We start from the raw sequence: 15,827 nt of genomic DNA, 5'->3' as shown, positions 1-15,827 counted from the left end.
AGAAGTGTGACATAAATAACATCAATACACTCAATTGTGTGAAACATGACATGCGCAATATACAATACCAAAACATTACCCTAATATTGATTACTACAAGACACTGAAAATGACTGATGGTGCATAAAGGAAACACATGCAATATATTGGGTGGGTCATGGCAATTACAACTACCAAACTGAACATATAATCTATCTGATTATTGATTACAGACATAAAATACCACATTTAATGATATCTGTGTTACGACACGCCTTGGAAACACTTAAATTGCAGAACCATGATTTCTCATTCTATAAGTATATATACTTAAATGTAGAAGGCAAGTGCACTCAATTGTGTGAAACATGACATACGCAATATACAATACCAAAACATTACCCTCTTATTGATTACTACAAGACACTGAAAATGACTGATGGTGCATAAAGGAAACACATGCAATATATTGGGTGGGTCATGGCAATTACAACTACCAAACTGAACATATAATATATCTGACTATTGATTACAGACATAAAATAACATTTAATGAAATCTGTGTTACGACACGCCTTGGAAACACTTAAATTGCAGAACCATGATTTCTCATTCTATAAGTATATATACTTAAATGTAGAAGGCAAGTGCTTTTAGTTTAAGTTAATGCCCTGTTTTGGGATCCTAGTTGAAGGGGGAGAAAAGGTACCTCTGGACAATTACAACTACCAAACTACACGTATGTATCTCTTTGACTATTAATTTACAAAATAGGACAATAGACACTGGACAGAAATAAGATGACATTTAATAAAATCTGTGTTGCCACATGCTTTAGAAACAATTAAATTGTAGAACAAAAATGTCTCATTCAGTAAGTATATACATGAATGTAGAGGGCAAGTGTTTACTGTATGAGTCAATACCCTATGTTGTGATCGTGGTTGCCGAGGGGGAAAGATGTACCTAAGAACAGCTGTGTCTGAGTTATATATCGATATATATGCTGATATAACCCAGATCAATGACACAGTAAGGATTGGGACACCCAGGGCCTGTCAGTAAAATACACGGTACACGTAAACTGGCAAAATGGATAATAAAAGTTGTCAAACCGTGTCCTCTGGTATGTATGCAAACTACTATGTGCCTACCCAGTGTGATGGGGGTTGTTATGCAATTCAAAGAGGCATTCAATTAGTGTGGGGGATGTGCCCGTGGTCAAGTAAAGTCAGATCCCATCTAGGTATATATATGATATAGTCCAACTCAGTTAGTACTCTGTTTGCAAATTAATTATGCTGGATGTGCCTGTGCTTATTAGAATCAACGTCCCATCTAGGTGTATTTGTGGTGCAATATAAATGTGTTTAGTACTTAGTTCGCAATGAGAATGAGAATTTTATGTGGAGTGTCCACAAATAGCAAATGCTCTGCAAATGGTCGCGTCCAGCCGTGTGTATGTCCATAAACAGTTAGAATACAAAAAATCTACTCTGCACATACCAAGCGTAGCAAAAGACCACTATGGTGAGTGTTGTACTTGTGTTGCAAGGCTCTCTGGGCCTAATCCAGCCCAGACCCTGATCTGGAATGCAAACTGGTGATATCGATCCATGGACTGCTTGCATTGCGGCGGCCTCCTTGATCAGGGCCTGATGTCATACCTAGGGGAGATGAAAAGTATATATAAATCGATGCACTATCATACCCGTGTGAGGCAGACTAATGCTCAGGTTACTTACCGGTAATGTTCATTACTCCGAGTATAGCCTTCCTCGCCACATGACTAACAAAGTGAGCTTCAGCTCCACACCAGAACCCTCCAAAGCAAAAAGTCAGCCTCCCATGCCTCCCATCCCTTCCCAATATGGCCAACCCAATACACCTTTGACCTCTATAAGAGGCGGGCCGGCCCAACCCTTCAGCCTGAACTACCAAGCATAAACATGAAGCTGATAGCCAAACAGGGAGGGAGGGATGGGAACTGATGTGGAGAGGAAGACTATACTCGGAGTAATGAAGATTACCGGTAAGTAACCGGGGCATTACCTCCTCGTTAGTCTTCCTCGCCACATGGCTAACAAAGTGAGCACATACCAAAGCCAAGCGGCTTCATGGAAACGAACGGATCAGTAACGGACGCCCATGAAAGAGGGAAAACCCAACAGACCAAACGAGTGGAAGGACCACCCAAGAGAGGCCACCCCGAGCAGGGAGAACCAGCCCCGGACAGAAAGACACCGGAAGGGCTGAAAACCCGAACCCCCGAGACACGAAGGGCCGCCAGAAAAATCTGCCCAAACCAAAGGCCGAAGATGGACAGAGAATCTAACCACAACCCCACCCGTAAGGAAAGAAAACAGGTGGGACACGGACCCCAGTAGCACAAAGGACACCCCGGAAGGGAGAGCGACACCAAGGGGAGAACCCAGTCAGGCAAAAGACAAAATCGACCCAGGAAAGCACTGGAAACGACACCGACGAAACCTGGCCACCAAGGAAACCCAACCGGCCAACAGGGAAAAACAGAAACCCCAAGGCCGCCCAGGAAACCAGAAGAGCGGAAGGGACCAGGAGCAAGGCCAAGCCACCCAAAAGAAGTGAACGGCCACCAGAGGCACCCAAGAAGGAGAAAGCACATAGTGCCCGGCAAAGGGGGGGGCAGCACGGAGGAGGGGGACCGCCCCGCACAGGGACCAAGCAAACCGCCCCAGGAACGTTCCACAAGGAGGAAGAGAGCCGCCGAAGCGAGACAAAAACCCCACCCCGAGGGAACAAGGCCCCCCGCCAGGGAGAGGAAAACCAGCACCCCCGGACACTAAGAAGCAGCGCTGGAAACAAAATCCACCAAGGGTAAGCCAGAAAACAGGGGCCGGACACAAAACCCGCAACCACAGAGGCACACCACAGACCCCTGAGCAACAGCTCCAAAGTCCCCCGAACGCAGCGGCAGATGCCAACGGAGAAGCACCCTGGTGAGCACCACTGGAGAAGCACCCTGGCGAGCCCCACCAACAGGACAAATGCCCTGCCCAGGCACAACTAAGACAGACAAAACCCATCCAGGCACTAAGGAGGCCGACCCGGAGGAACCGCTAAGATCAGACGAGACCATGTGCAGCCAGGGTGGGAAGGCAAGGACAGCACGAACGTGCAAAAAAGACAACAGGGGCAAACCCCGCAAACCCCCCCGGAGCAAGAGGCAGGGGAGAAAACCATCCAGGAGAGCAACAAGAAGCCCCCGCAGGGCCAAGGCAAAACCCAGAAAAGCCAAGGAATGGTCGACAGAAGACAGACCAAGCGACTCAGCACCGAACGGGTACCCACGCACGCCCCAAAAAAACTGCAAATACCGCCACCATATGGGAAGGGGAACCCAGAACAGGGAGCCAAAACACACACAAGACATGGGCCCTACAGGAGAGGGAGCCCACCGCACCTGCTTTATTTTATCTATTAGGGCTTCCTGATGAAGCTAACTTAGTAACTATTTTAGAATGGCGCTGGCAGCTTGCCGGCGCCATTCTAAAATAAAACAGGAGTGGGGCAGAGGGCAGAAGGTCACAGAGTGGGGCAGAGGGCAGAAGGGCACAGCAACGAGTGGGGCAGAGGGCAGAATGGCACAAAAAACGAGTGGGGAAAGGGGCACAAGGGCACAACAACGAGTGGGGCAAAGGGCAGAATGGAACAAAAACGAGTGGGGCAAGGGGCACAAGGGCACAACAACGAGTGGGGCAGAGGGCAGAATGGCACAAAAACGAGTGGGGCAAGGGGCACAAGACACAACAACGAGTGGGGCAGAGGGCAGAATGGCACAAAAACGAGTGGGGCAAGGGGCACAAGGGTACAACAACGATTGGGGCAGAGGGCAGAATGGCACAAAAACGAGTGGGGCAAGGGGCACAAGGGCACAACAACGAGTGGGGCAGAGGGCAGAATGGCACAAAAACAAGTGGGGCAAGGGGCACAAGGGCACAAAAATGAGTGGGGCAGAGGGCAGAATGGCACAAAAACGAGTGGGGCAAGGGGCACAAGGGCACAACAACGAGTGGGGCAGAGGGCAGAATGGCACAAAAACGAGTGGGGCAAGGGGCACAAGGGCACAACAACGAGTGGGGCAGAGGGCAGAATGGCACAAAAACGAGTGGGGCAAGGGGCACAAGGCCACAACAACGAGTGGGGCAGAGGGCAGAATGGCACAAAAAAGAGTGGGGCAAGGGGCACAAGAACGATTGGGGCAGAGGGCAGAATGGCACAAAAACGAGTGGGGCAAGGGGCACAAGGGCACAACAACGAGTGGGGCAGAGGGCAGAATGGCACAAAAATGAGTGGGGCAAGGGGCGCCAGGGCACAAAAAACGAGTGGGGCAGACGGCAGAATGGCACAACAACGAGTGGGGCAAGGGGCACAAGGGCACAACAACAATTGGGGCAGAGGGCAGAAGGTCACAGAGTGGGGCAGAGGGCAGAAGGGCACAGCAACGAGTGGGGCAGAGGGCACAAGGGCACAACAACGAGTGGGGCAGAGGGCAGAATGGCACAAAAACGAGTGGGGCAGAGGGCAGAAGGGCACAAAAACGAGTGGGGCAGAGGGCAGAAGGGCACAAAAAAAACGAGAGGGTGGCAGTGATGAACCAGAGGGCGCATCGCGGTCTCGCACAAAAATTCCTGCGAACACGCAAAGCACCCCGCGAACACGCCAAGAGCCCCGCGAACACGCAAAAGTAAAAAGATCCGCAAATTCGCACAAATTCGCGAATTGTGCGGATCGCAAATTCGCAAATCCGCAAATTCGCGGATCGCGAATTTGCAAAATTCGCCCATGCTTAATCACAGGCAGAATACGAACCCACGGCCTGGGAGAGCCAGCGCCACCAGCGGTGTAATACCGACCACAGAGACATAGGGCACTAGTCCAATCACAAAATGCGATCTAAAGCAGGAAAGTAACTAATACAAACCAACAAAAACAGCTAGGCAAACACATACCTACCGCCGCAACTGTTCGTTCGAAATCCCACTGGACCAACAAAATACATAAATACATACAAAACACCCCCAACAGAACAAGCACACAGACACTGCCAGTCAGAAACCAGGGAAACAGTGTTGCTGCATAGAGCGCATGCATGAGTGCAAGAAGCAAACGAAAGATCCCAACACCACCATAAACATTAAACGAATAGGTGACTCCCCAAAAAATACCAAATCTGTCGCACGCCGACGGCTTTCCAAGGAATGGGCTAGACTGCGGCTCCCAACGGGCAGAGAGTGAAAACGGCCGAGCGGGAAGCTGAAAGAGCATAGCCCTGCCCCACGCATGTCGAGCCAGAAAATTCAGCCCCCAGGGGCACCACGCCCCCCAGTGAGACTCCGAGGAAGAAGCCACCACCAGGCCAGGGAACAGCATCGGTCCCGGCCGCAAACAGGTAAGCCATTAGAGCTCCCAGGAGCTCGGACGCAACCAAAGACCCCGGGCCTCCGCATGCAGCCCACGCGGAGCACCAATGCGGGCCAGCGCACCACAGTGAGCGGAAGAACTCAGGAAAATGTGGGGTACGGCCGGGGACTACAGAGCGGCCTGCCAGAACCCCCCGCCCAAAACCTAAGGCAGGATGTGCGGGACAGGGGCAGCAGAAAGCAACAAATCAGAGTACTGTAGCGTGAACCTGACCCGAAAGAATCAGAGCGCTATTACTGGAGAACCTGTGTATACAGGCACGGGGAGATAGCTGAGGCCCGAACGCGGTTCCCAGAGTTGCATCCGACCCGCCCTAGCCTCATGCACAGTCAAAAACAACAGGAGCAAAAGTTCAAGCCAAAGCCATTGACTCACACGAACGGGTGGTAGAAGGAGCCGCAAAGCATAACCCCAGACCACCCCGGACGCCCCCTGTAAACCCTTGCGCCCCAAGGCAGAGTCTAACCGGCCCTGTAGGATACCGGGGGAAGGAAGAGGGGAGGGTCCTAGATCCCACAGGTCCGCTAGAGCAGGACCACCAACCAGGGACCCATGTACCTGCTACAGCAGGAACCACTTACCTGAACGCGCATCTGGAGAGAAATCTTGTGCAGAACAAAAAAAAAACAGGCTGAAGGGTTGGGCTGGCCCGCCTCTTATAGAGGTCGAAGGTGTATTGGGTCGGCCATATTGGGAAGGGATGGGAGGCTGACTTTTTGCTTTGGAGGGTTTTGGTGTGGAGCTGAAGCTCACTTTGTTAGTCATGTGGCAAGGAAGACTAACGAGGAGGTAATTACTGTTGTATGAGAAACGGCTATGTGCTGAAGGGCACTGATGTGACAGAAAGGAAATTCTAAAATGCCTGCTCATGAAAAAAATCACTCATTAGGCTTGGTGCCTGAAGGATAGCTGTACTGTTGGGAAACGTGGTACCGGTAGTGGCGCATAAGATAAGTATAATTATCTAGATAAAAAAAACAAAAGGTTTGACAATGTATACATGGGTGAGACATCCGGGGCAATATAGTACATGGTTGCCCAGTAATAGTATGATCTATGCTTAAAAAAGTGATATCGCCAAATACAGTGAAGTCCATGGTCACCACCGAACAGAGCATAACCCAAAGGTGCATGAAAAGCGCCGAAGGGAAAATCACACGTTGGAGGAAGCTTGATGAAGCTCAAAAGTCGCTTGGTTGACAAAACTAATATGCAGGTGGGAAGTCTGCTCTAGAGCCTGTCCATAAGCTCTGCTGGGAGAAGGTAAATAAATAAATGAGCTTCAGAATCAGTGTTTAGGTGATACAAATAAGTACAGTAGAAATGAATAAATATTTACACTGAGGCTGGTTGGGTCCTCAACCTAACCTGTCACTTGAAATTCACTCAGAATAGGCGGGGAACACGGGTGGAGTGAATAAAAAAATATAATACATCTTCCCTAGGGGGATAGGGTGGCAACAAAAGTAGCGGTGCGCCAGAGCGCTTACCTGCAGTCACTCTCCAAGGCGTCTTGGCTCACGGCAATGTATCAGCGGTGTGGAATCATAAGCAGGTATATATAGGCATTTAAAAGATGAGCGAAAACAGTCCATGACTGTATGTGAAGAAAGACTTGATTGGCATAATGCCAGCTGAATCTGGTCGGCTTCAACTCACTATCCTGCGTGTCAATCTCGTCAGTAAAGCCTCTCGAACCAATGGGCCATCCCGTGCCATAAAAAGCTATGGCAACTGTGATGCTAGATGGGGTGTGAACAGGAAGGACAGACTACAAACCACGGCCTATAATGTAATATGCAGAATGCACCTGTGGCGGATTAGAAACGACAATTGCTGATTGATTAGATGGCCAATCAAGTGCCAAAATGCTATGGCAACCGCGACGCTGGGTAAAGGGTAAGCAGGAACAACAGACTAAAAACAGTGGCCTGTAAGGAGATATGCACAATGCACCTGTGGTGGAATTAAAAGATAACTGCTTAACCTGATAAAAATGGTGAAAACGTAAAACATACAAAAAGATGAGAAAAAATAGGATGTATGTCATGACAACGCGGGCTTTACCCCGCGCTGCCATTACGACTCATCCATTACAACGCAAGATGTTACAACGACTTGCGCTGTAGGCGCTGGATTGTGGAATAGTTTAATTTTCTATTCCAACTCCAGCCCAAGTAACAGTAGGGAAGGTGTTGGAATAGAAAATACAACTATTCCATTACCAAGAGCGCCCTCCAGCGCAAGTCGTTGTAACGACTTGCGTTGTGATGGCAGCGTCGCAATGGCAGCGCGGTGTAAAGCCGGCGTTGTAATGGCTGTCTCCTGAAAAAATATATATGAGAAAAAATAAGAAGGATAAATGTAATATGAAGAAATATAAAAATGTGTAGCAGTTGATGTATACTGGTGGGGGCCTGCGAAATTTTTACCATTCAGTCCCGGAAAAGGGTTGAAAATATAAAGGCTTTCACACGATCCAAAACAACCATGCAAAAAGGGTTCAGGAAATCACTGAAAACTCTGCTGTTCGGAAGAGCCCTGATCGCAATGTAGCCTTGTAGCTGTGTCTCTCTGAAAAGGGAGCCAAGTTATTGTAATAACATCGATTTCCAAGCGCTTAGAGACCTGCAGGTGATTGGGCGCGCTATAAATCTAAAATAACAATAACAATACCAATAAAGGGTAAATTAATAGAGCGATCAATGACAGCTGAATGGGACCAGCTAATGGTCCGGGTGGCACCATATGCTAGAATATGCACACAAATGTGGTCAACATATAGAGCCATTCTTTGTCCATTAGGTTTCTGAAGACGGGTGTTGAAATGAGGGGACAGGACCAGTAAAGCAGTAATGTGAAAACATCCCATGGGCACCCTAACCGTGGAATGGGCTGCAGTAAAGATGGAGGGGAGTCAGAAAGATATAAAAGGGGAGGGAATTGTCCCCAGTTTCCGTAACGCCTGTTGTTGCTGTCAGTCAATGGAAGACGGACAGGACCAGGAAACAGAAAAGCCATTGTATGTACACCTTAAATTGAGAAAGGACGGCAGTGTAGATGAAGGGAAGTTAAAAAGATACATAAAAGAGAGGGCAATAACATACTTATAAGCAACTCCTATTGTGGCTGCCAATCAAATGTATGCAGATGAGTGCATTGATATCTTGTCAGCTAAAGAAAGGCGGACAGTACTGGAAAGTCGAAACTGCAAAACCATTGTCTGTACACCCTCAATACGGAAAGGACCATGGTGATGATGGAGGGAAGTTGGAAAGATATATACAAGAGTGGGCAATATCCTACTTCTAAGCAATGCGTATTTTTGCTGTCAATCAAGTCAATGGAGGGAGGGAGTGCAATGGTGCCTGGTGGGGTCGATGTGGCATAAGTCTCATGCTTGGAATAAAACAATGGAGTATCCTTCAGGCTCATCTACATGGGATGGTGGCAACGTGTGGTAATTATGTCCATGGGAAGAGCAGAGTGTTTAGGGATTAAAACAGAATTAGCTATGACATCCAATGACGTTCAAACCAATTTTGGTTACCCAGTATGTCAGAAGTTGGGAAGACTCAGGATCAAATGGTTCATCCAAAACAATTGACCATGTGGGCAAGGGTGCTGCTCCGTGGTGGATAAATATTCATGTTAAAAAATAATGGAATTCATTGTCAGTATTGTGTCCATTAAGGTGTAATGTAAGCTCTCTGTTGCCCCCTTGATTGTTGGGGGAAACATAGTCGATACCACAAAACTTGAATGAAGTTTTGCCCCTATGTGTGTTGTGATAATATTCGGTCATTGGGTATCTTGTGTCTCCATTAATGAGTGCACGGCGATGTTCCTGTATTCTTTTCTTAAGACTCCGCACTGTGCTTCCCACGTATACCATGCCACAAGGGCTTTCCAAGGTGTACACAACATATTGGGTATTGCAATTCATGAAATGCCTGATCTTGTGTGCCTTGCCTGTGTTATAGCAAAACTCTTTGCATTTGTTTTGACCAAAAGGGCACACATTGCAAGCGGTGCATTTTTTAAAAAAAAAACAGCCGGGCTGTTGGCAACCAGTTGTTAGGTGGCTTTTGGTGACATAGCTAGGGCATAAAGTTATTCATAGTGTGTGTCCTCTTCAGTAAATAAGCAATGGATTCTCATTGATAAATGGGCGTAGTTTGGATATTTCCCATAGAAGGTGCCAGTGTTTCCTAAAGGCCTTAACGATTTAGTCGCTGTGTGCTGTGTAGTTGGTGAACAAAGCAAATTTCTCTCTTGCTTAGCCTTTTGCTTGTCTGTTATTCTAGATTTGGATTGTAGGAGGGTGTCTGTTCTAGGAAGCTTGAGTACCATTTGTTCTGCTCTGTTTAAGGTGTTGTGGTTTAGATAAAGATAAAAAAAACTATGTTTAAAACCCTTGAAGCAGGTGAAATATAAAAGTTTAGAAATAGTTTTTAGACAAAAAACTTCATTATCAGCCATATTTACACATGTAGAAGAAAACTATTCTATATGTCTTTACAGCATCTTTAAGACCAGGCGAAGGAAAAATTGGCCGAAAAGGTGGGGGAGAAGCTGGCCACAGTGTATCTGGTGGTGAAACATCAGACACTGATGAACACAGTGGCATGGAGGGTGAACGGACTGGATTGGAGGTTATCACATTGTCATCTAAATCGGAGGCTTCCACAAGTGACCAGTCCTTAGTAGTGTTAGACCATACCAGATCTGTAACAACTTCTTTCTTTTCCAAAATCCAGAGGAACAAACCCACCCTCCCTTTCGCACCCCATCCAGTTGGCCAAACCTGTCCCCTTAATACAGCTGCAGTCTCCTTTACCACAAGCACCTCCTCCCCTGCCCCTGTCACCTCGGCTGCACAGAGTGGAGGGCTATTGACCTATTAAGCAGCATATCTGTAGACCAGACCACAATAGTAAATGGCATCCAGGTGCTAAGTTGCCAAAAGCAACAAATGGTTCCATTTCTAGATGACATTCACAGTTCAGTGTCTGGCATGCAGAGATTGCTTGCCAAAAGAGCAGCCTCCTCACTCACCCCAGCCTCGTAACTGCCCAACCTTCTGCCACAACCCAAATCCAAACTCCCACTAATCTCAAAAACACTCACTTCTTTGTAGGCATCCACTCCAACAGGCACCAGCAGCAAAATCCAAAACACACTAAAACACACAAAGAAACATAAAGAATCACAAAAACATCATACAAACACTATTGAAACTACACGCACAAGCACATCAATAACAACACTCACAACCACCCCTACACACACAACAACCACCACCTCACCTACAAGCACCACAACCACAGGAATCACAACTACCGCCACACCCACAACCACCACCACACCCATAAGCACCACAACCACCACCACACCCACCACTGCCAGACCCGCAAACACCACCACACACACAAACACCTCAACCACACCAACCAACATAACACACTCATCAAAACCAACACACTCACAGAAAAGCACACCTACACACAAAACAAGACCAACTAAATGCAAATGCTCATGTTCACTGGAATATCAAAAACCAGCCAAAAACACAGATCCAAACAAACAATACAAACACCAGACCTGCATGCAACTGCCAAACATACAGTCCTAAGCATATCTCCCACTCCAGCTCCCTCTAACTCCAAAAGCCAATACTATGCCACCCTGCCTACCTTTACTCCTCATTCTGAACTCTTCTCTTATCTGTCCTTGACCTCTATCAAACCTAAACCCACTCCTCCCACGAAAAAAGCCTTGGGGTGCCTGCTCTGTACCCTTGATACCCTTTCCTGAGGAGGTTACCATTTGGACTATGTTTAGGAGGCAAGGTATGGGCAACAAAGCCACAATGTGTTGTTGTTTTAAACCCTTTTTTCTTTTTTTTTTCAGTTGAATAAATACTTCATGAGAGAATTATCACAATTATAAATACAAATGTTTAATTTTATAAAGTTGCCTTAATGGTGTTATTCAATTACAATTCTTTAATTATTAAAAATGTTAATGATGAAAATGTGAAATACATATTTTACTTTACAAAGGATGTTTTAGGATGCCCGTAGGGTTGCAGAGCGCTTTATAAATACTATAAATAAATAAATAAATAAATAAATTAAACGACATGGTTGCAAAGTCCAAACAGTAGAAAAAAAAGGTAATGGACATTAAAATGTTGGTGCAAGCATTGATCATGATAATGAACACTTACACCAAAACAAAATGAAAATTGAAATTTTTAAGTGTCACTCTGGCTGTGTTTATTTTAACTTAAGTGAAAAAAATAAACACATATGCATTGCACCTTGGAAAAATTAAATAAAATACAGAAAATTCACTAGACAAGGGTAAATGCTACATAAATAACAATAAAATTTGATTTGAGCTTACACTAACATTGATTTTATACTAATTTGTAAACATTTTTTTACCTTGTCAATCAGTCAATCAATCACTGTATTTCTAAAGCACACTACATAACCGTGAGGGTCTCAAGGCGCTGGAGGGGGGAGGGGGGGCTGCTACTGATCGAAGAGCCAGGTCTTGAGAAGCCTTCTGAAGGCCAGCAGGTCCTGAGTCTGTCGTAGGCTGGTAGGAAGCGCGTTCCAGGTCTTGGCGACGAGGTGGGAGAAGGATCTGCCGCCGACAGTGGCTTTCCGGATGCGAGGAACAGTGGCGAGGTCGGCTGAGCGGAGGCTTCGGGTGGGGGTGTGGAACCTGAGTCGGTTGTTGAGATATGTAGGTCCGGTGTTGTGTAGTGCTTTGTGTGCGTGGATGAGGAGTTATTTAGGTGATCCTCTTGTTGACGGGTCTAGTGCAATTACTGAATTATGTTAAATTTAAATAATTCAAAAATGTGTAACATATGTTTATAATGTGATAGTTTACAGAAAATATGTAAACACTCCTGTATGAACACATTATGAATTTTGGTTATATGCCAATTTTTGCTTAAGTGTCCATTATTATGATTTAAGCTTGCACTGAATTAAAAAAATATATATAGTTAATACTGGTGTGTTTCTAAAAATTTCTTTAACAACAACATTACAGACATATGCCTTACACATTAGAAAAAAATTGCTTGTGTTAGTAATTTAAAAATGCACAAGTCCAGAGCACATGCGAACAGACAATTCAAAAGAAAATACGTGGAAAAGAAGCTTCCCCTCGATTCTGGTGATGACAGGGTTGATTTGTGTTGTGGTGAAGTAGTGGCAGCGAAGGAAGGCCTTGAACAATCAGGTTCATGACAGAAAGGCAAGTGGAAAAATGAAAAAAAGGTAAGCACCTGCCTTATATTCTTTCAAAACAGCCAATTCAGGTGTGCCAGTTTACCCACCACAGTTATGTTGACTGGAAGGCACATCATGATTGGCCGAGCTGAAATATTGTCTGCACTCCCCTAGTAGGCTGATGGATTAACTGACAGAAAAGTGACGGTGGGACTAGATCCCCCAAGATCTACATCAGGCCTTAAAACTCACTTGTCACTAGTCATGTTCACTTACCTCCAGATAACCTTTCTGCATCTTTTTGTTTCCTTTTCTCTAATGAGCTACATCCCCCTCTTGATACCCTCTCCTATCACACATTATAGTCAAACTTTTAAGTCTAATCTCATCTGCAATATATTGTGATACTCTCTACTTTAGTTATTTTTCACCTTTGCATTTTTTTGACTTACATTTTTAATTTCAACCGCTCTCTACCCCGAAACCATATATCCCTCTGTTGGGCTATCCACAAATCTGTGATTCGTCTTTGCTCACCAATTAGTGACCTTATGCCTCTCAAAAGCCGTGTTTCATACTTCAAACTCCCACCACTTGTCTCAGAGCTATGCTATTTGCAGAGACTGTTATTGAATAATTTTTCTGCTTTTATTTGTTTTTTTTTTTTTGTCAATTTGCTTATCATAAGTTCTTGATAATTATAAGTGGGCCAAATACATTCTTCTCTTGATCAATAGCATAATGGTAGGAGTGGGAGTACCGAACTCGTGAAAAGAAGCAGAGGTAATACCCATCTACAAAAAAGGCGATCGCCAGGACCCTGCCAACTATAGGCCTATTAGCCTATTAGACTGCATGCAGAAAGTGGTAGGCAGAACCCTCCTGAACAGGACACAGCTCTGGGTGGAGGAGGAAGGAATCCTCTCAAACTGCCAAGCAGGCTTTAGGAGAGCCACCAGCACAGTCGACCAAGTCTTTAGACTTCATCTTCTTTATTGGAAGGTGGTAGTCATTGGTAGGGGAAGTTTATATCTGGCATTCATTGATCTTAAGACAGCTTTTGATCTGGTCCCACGCGCAAAGCTATGGGCAGTGCTCCAGTATATGGGTATCCCCCCTATATTTTATCTCTTCTAATATGCCTCCACGAGGACACCTTTGCTCGAGTTAGCTGGGGGGACCATGGACAAACCACCGAGAAGATACCAGTAAACAGGGGTGTCTGCCAGGGGTGTGTGCTGGCTCCCACACTCTTTTTACTGTACGTGAACGGTGTGGTTGACTTTTTGAGCCAAGTTCCAGCAGATGCCCCCACCCTGGCAGGGGAAAAAATTGCTACCCCCATCTTTGCGGATGATACCCTCCTTATATCTAAAACTCCGTACTCGTTTCCAACTTTTTTGTACCTTAAGGGGCCTCACCATAAATATTACTAAGACCAAGTTCATGGTTTTTAATCCTGGGAGCCACTTTAGACCCTCCTTTAGAGAAAGTCCATTCTTTTGACTACTTGGGAGTTAGGCTTTCAGATAAAATGGCTTGGTGGTCGCATCTGAGTAAGATGTCATTAAATCATAAACGGGTGACGGGTGCCATCTCAAGAGAGCAGCGTTCCACCATGTCCTGATTGGTTGCTCCGGCTCTAGTAGTGTATGAGGGCAAAGCGGTGAGCTCAGCAATTTATGGTGCCGAACTCTGGGGTTTTGAGAATATTGTAGAGATCCAAAGATCAGAAAATAAATTAATCAGAGACTTGGTCTCCGCCCCCATCCATAGACCACTGAAGCCATTATTTCTCGACATGGGCAGACACTCGTTCAGTGAGAAGGCCAGACTCCGTCCCCTATTGTATTGGGCAAGAGTAAGACGCACCCCAGAACTGACACATTATCCGGCTGGCCTTACTGAGTTGATTGCTCTGGATACAAATAAAAGAGTAAAATGGCTAAGGGTTCTGAAGGATCTACTGTGTAAATTAGGCCTAGCAGAATCCTGGGAGGATCAGGCCCCACTGTCAAAGGTAGAGTTAACCCCTTCTCTGCAGCGGCAATTCCGCCACAGCGCTAGTGGGGCGGGGGGGGCGAGCGGTGCTCGCATGCTCGTGACGGAGTCGCTCCGTCATGAGCCGCGGTTGAGCTGTGCTCATGACGGAGCGGTTCCGTCATGGCCCCGTCCGCTCAATGGAACGTCCCAAGCAGGCGCAGAATTCACGCCACGCAGGCGCGCCGAGCGGGCCATGACGGAACCGCTCCGTCATGAGCACAGCTCAACCGAGGCTCATGACGGAGTGGCTCCGTCATGAGCATGGAAGCTGTTAAAAAGAATTTACTGGAACTGGGTTAATTACCAGCTTGTGCACCATTCCAGGTTTGGGAGACTAACTGACGAATTCCTCCAACACAAACACGTTAGTTACCAGGAACCTTACTTAGATTTTATTAGACTCCCTAGAGACAGGATTCTCAATATGCAGTTCCGCTTTGGCTCCTTATACTTAAATTCTACGCTTGCTCAACGGGACCCCACAAAATATACTTCAGCCGACTGTCCGTGTTGCGGAGCCCAGCAAGAATCGGTAACCCATCTACTATTTGCATGTCCTGCCTATAAACAGGCTAGGACAAAATGGCTCACCCCAATTTGCACCAAACTGGGAACCAGGGACCATCTAGTGGCACTTCGCATCCTGCGGACTTATGCCTCTAGGTCTCTGTTCGTATGCGGAGTTGCCAAGTACTTGTGATGTGCATTGCTTATCCGCACAAAAAAAATTATTATCAACAAGGCAGTGGTTTAAAGCTGAACAATGATTCTCTGTGCAGGAAGCACTTCCATGATTGTAATTTTGTTATTAACTGTTGCCTAGAGTTATGACGGGGATATTTTAATGATAATAGAAAATGTGTCCTCTATCCTGTAAAAGCAATGCACTACCTTTGGGAAACCATGTCTTAAACCTCTGTTTTTAATAACTTAACTTATCTTTTTTTAAATTTTTTAACTTGTTTATATTTTACAAATGTATTGGCATTCTATATATTTATGGTTTTGTAACGCTTTTATGATACTTGTGATCGAATAAAGCTTATTTGATTGATTGATTGATTGATAATTATAACAGGTTTTTGT

The sequence above is a fragment of the Lissotriton helveticus genome, chromosome 4_1, assembly GCF_964261635.1.
Source record: "Lissotriton helveticus chromosome 4_1, aLisHel1.1, whole genome shotgun sequence".
Classification (NCBI taxonomy): Eukaryota; Metazoa; Chordata; class Amphibia; order Caudata; family Salamandridae; genus Lissotriton; species Lissotriton helveticus.
The sequence above is the reverse complement of the archived record's forward strand: the minus strand, read 5'-3'. Positions refer to the sequence as shown.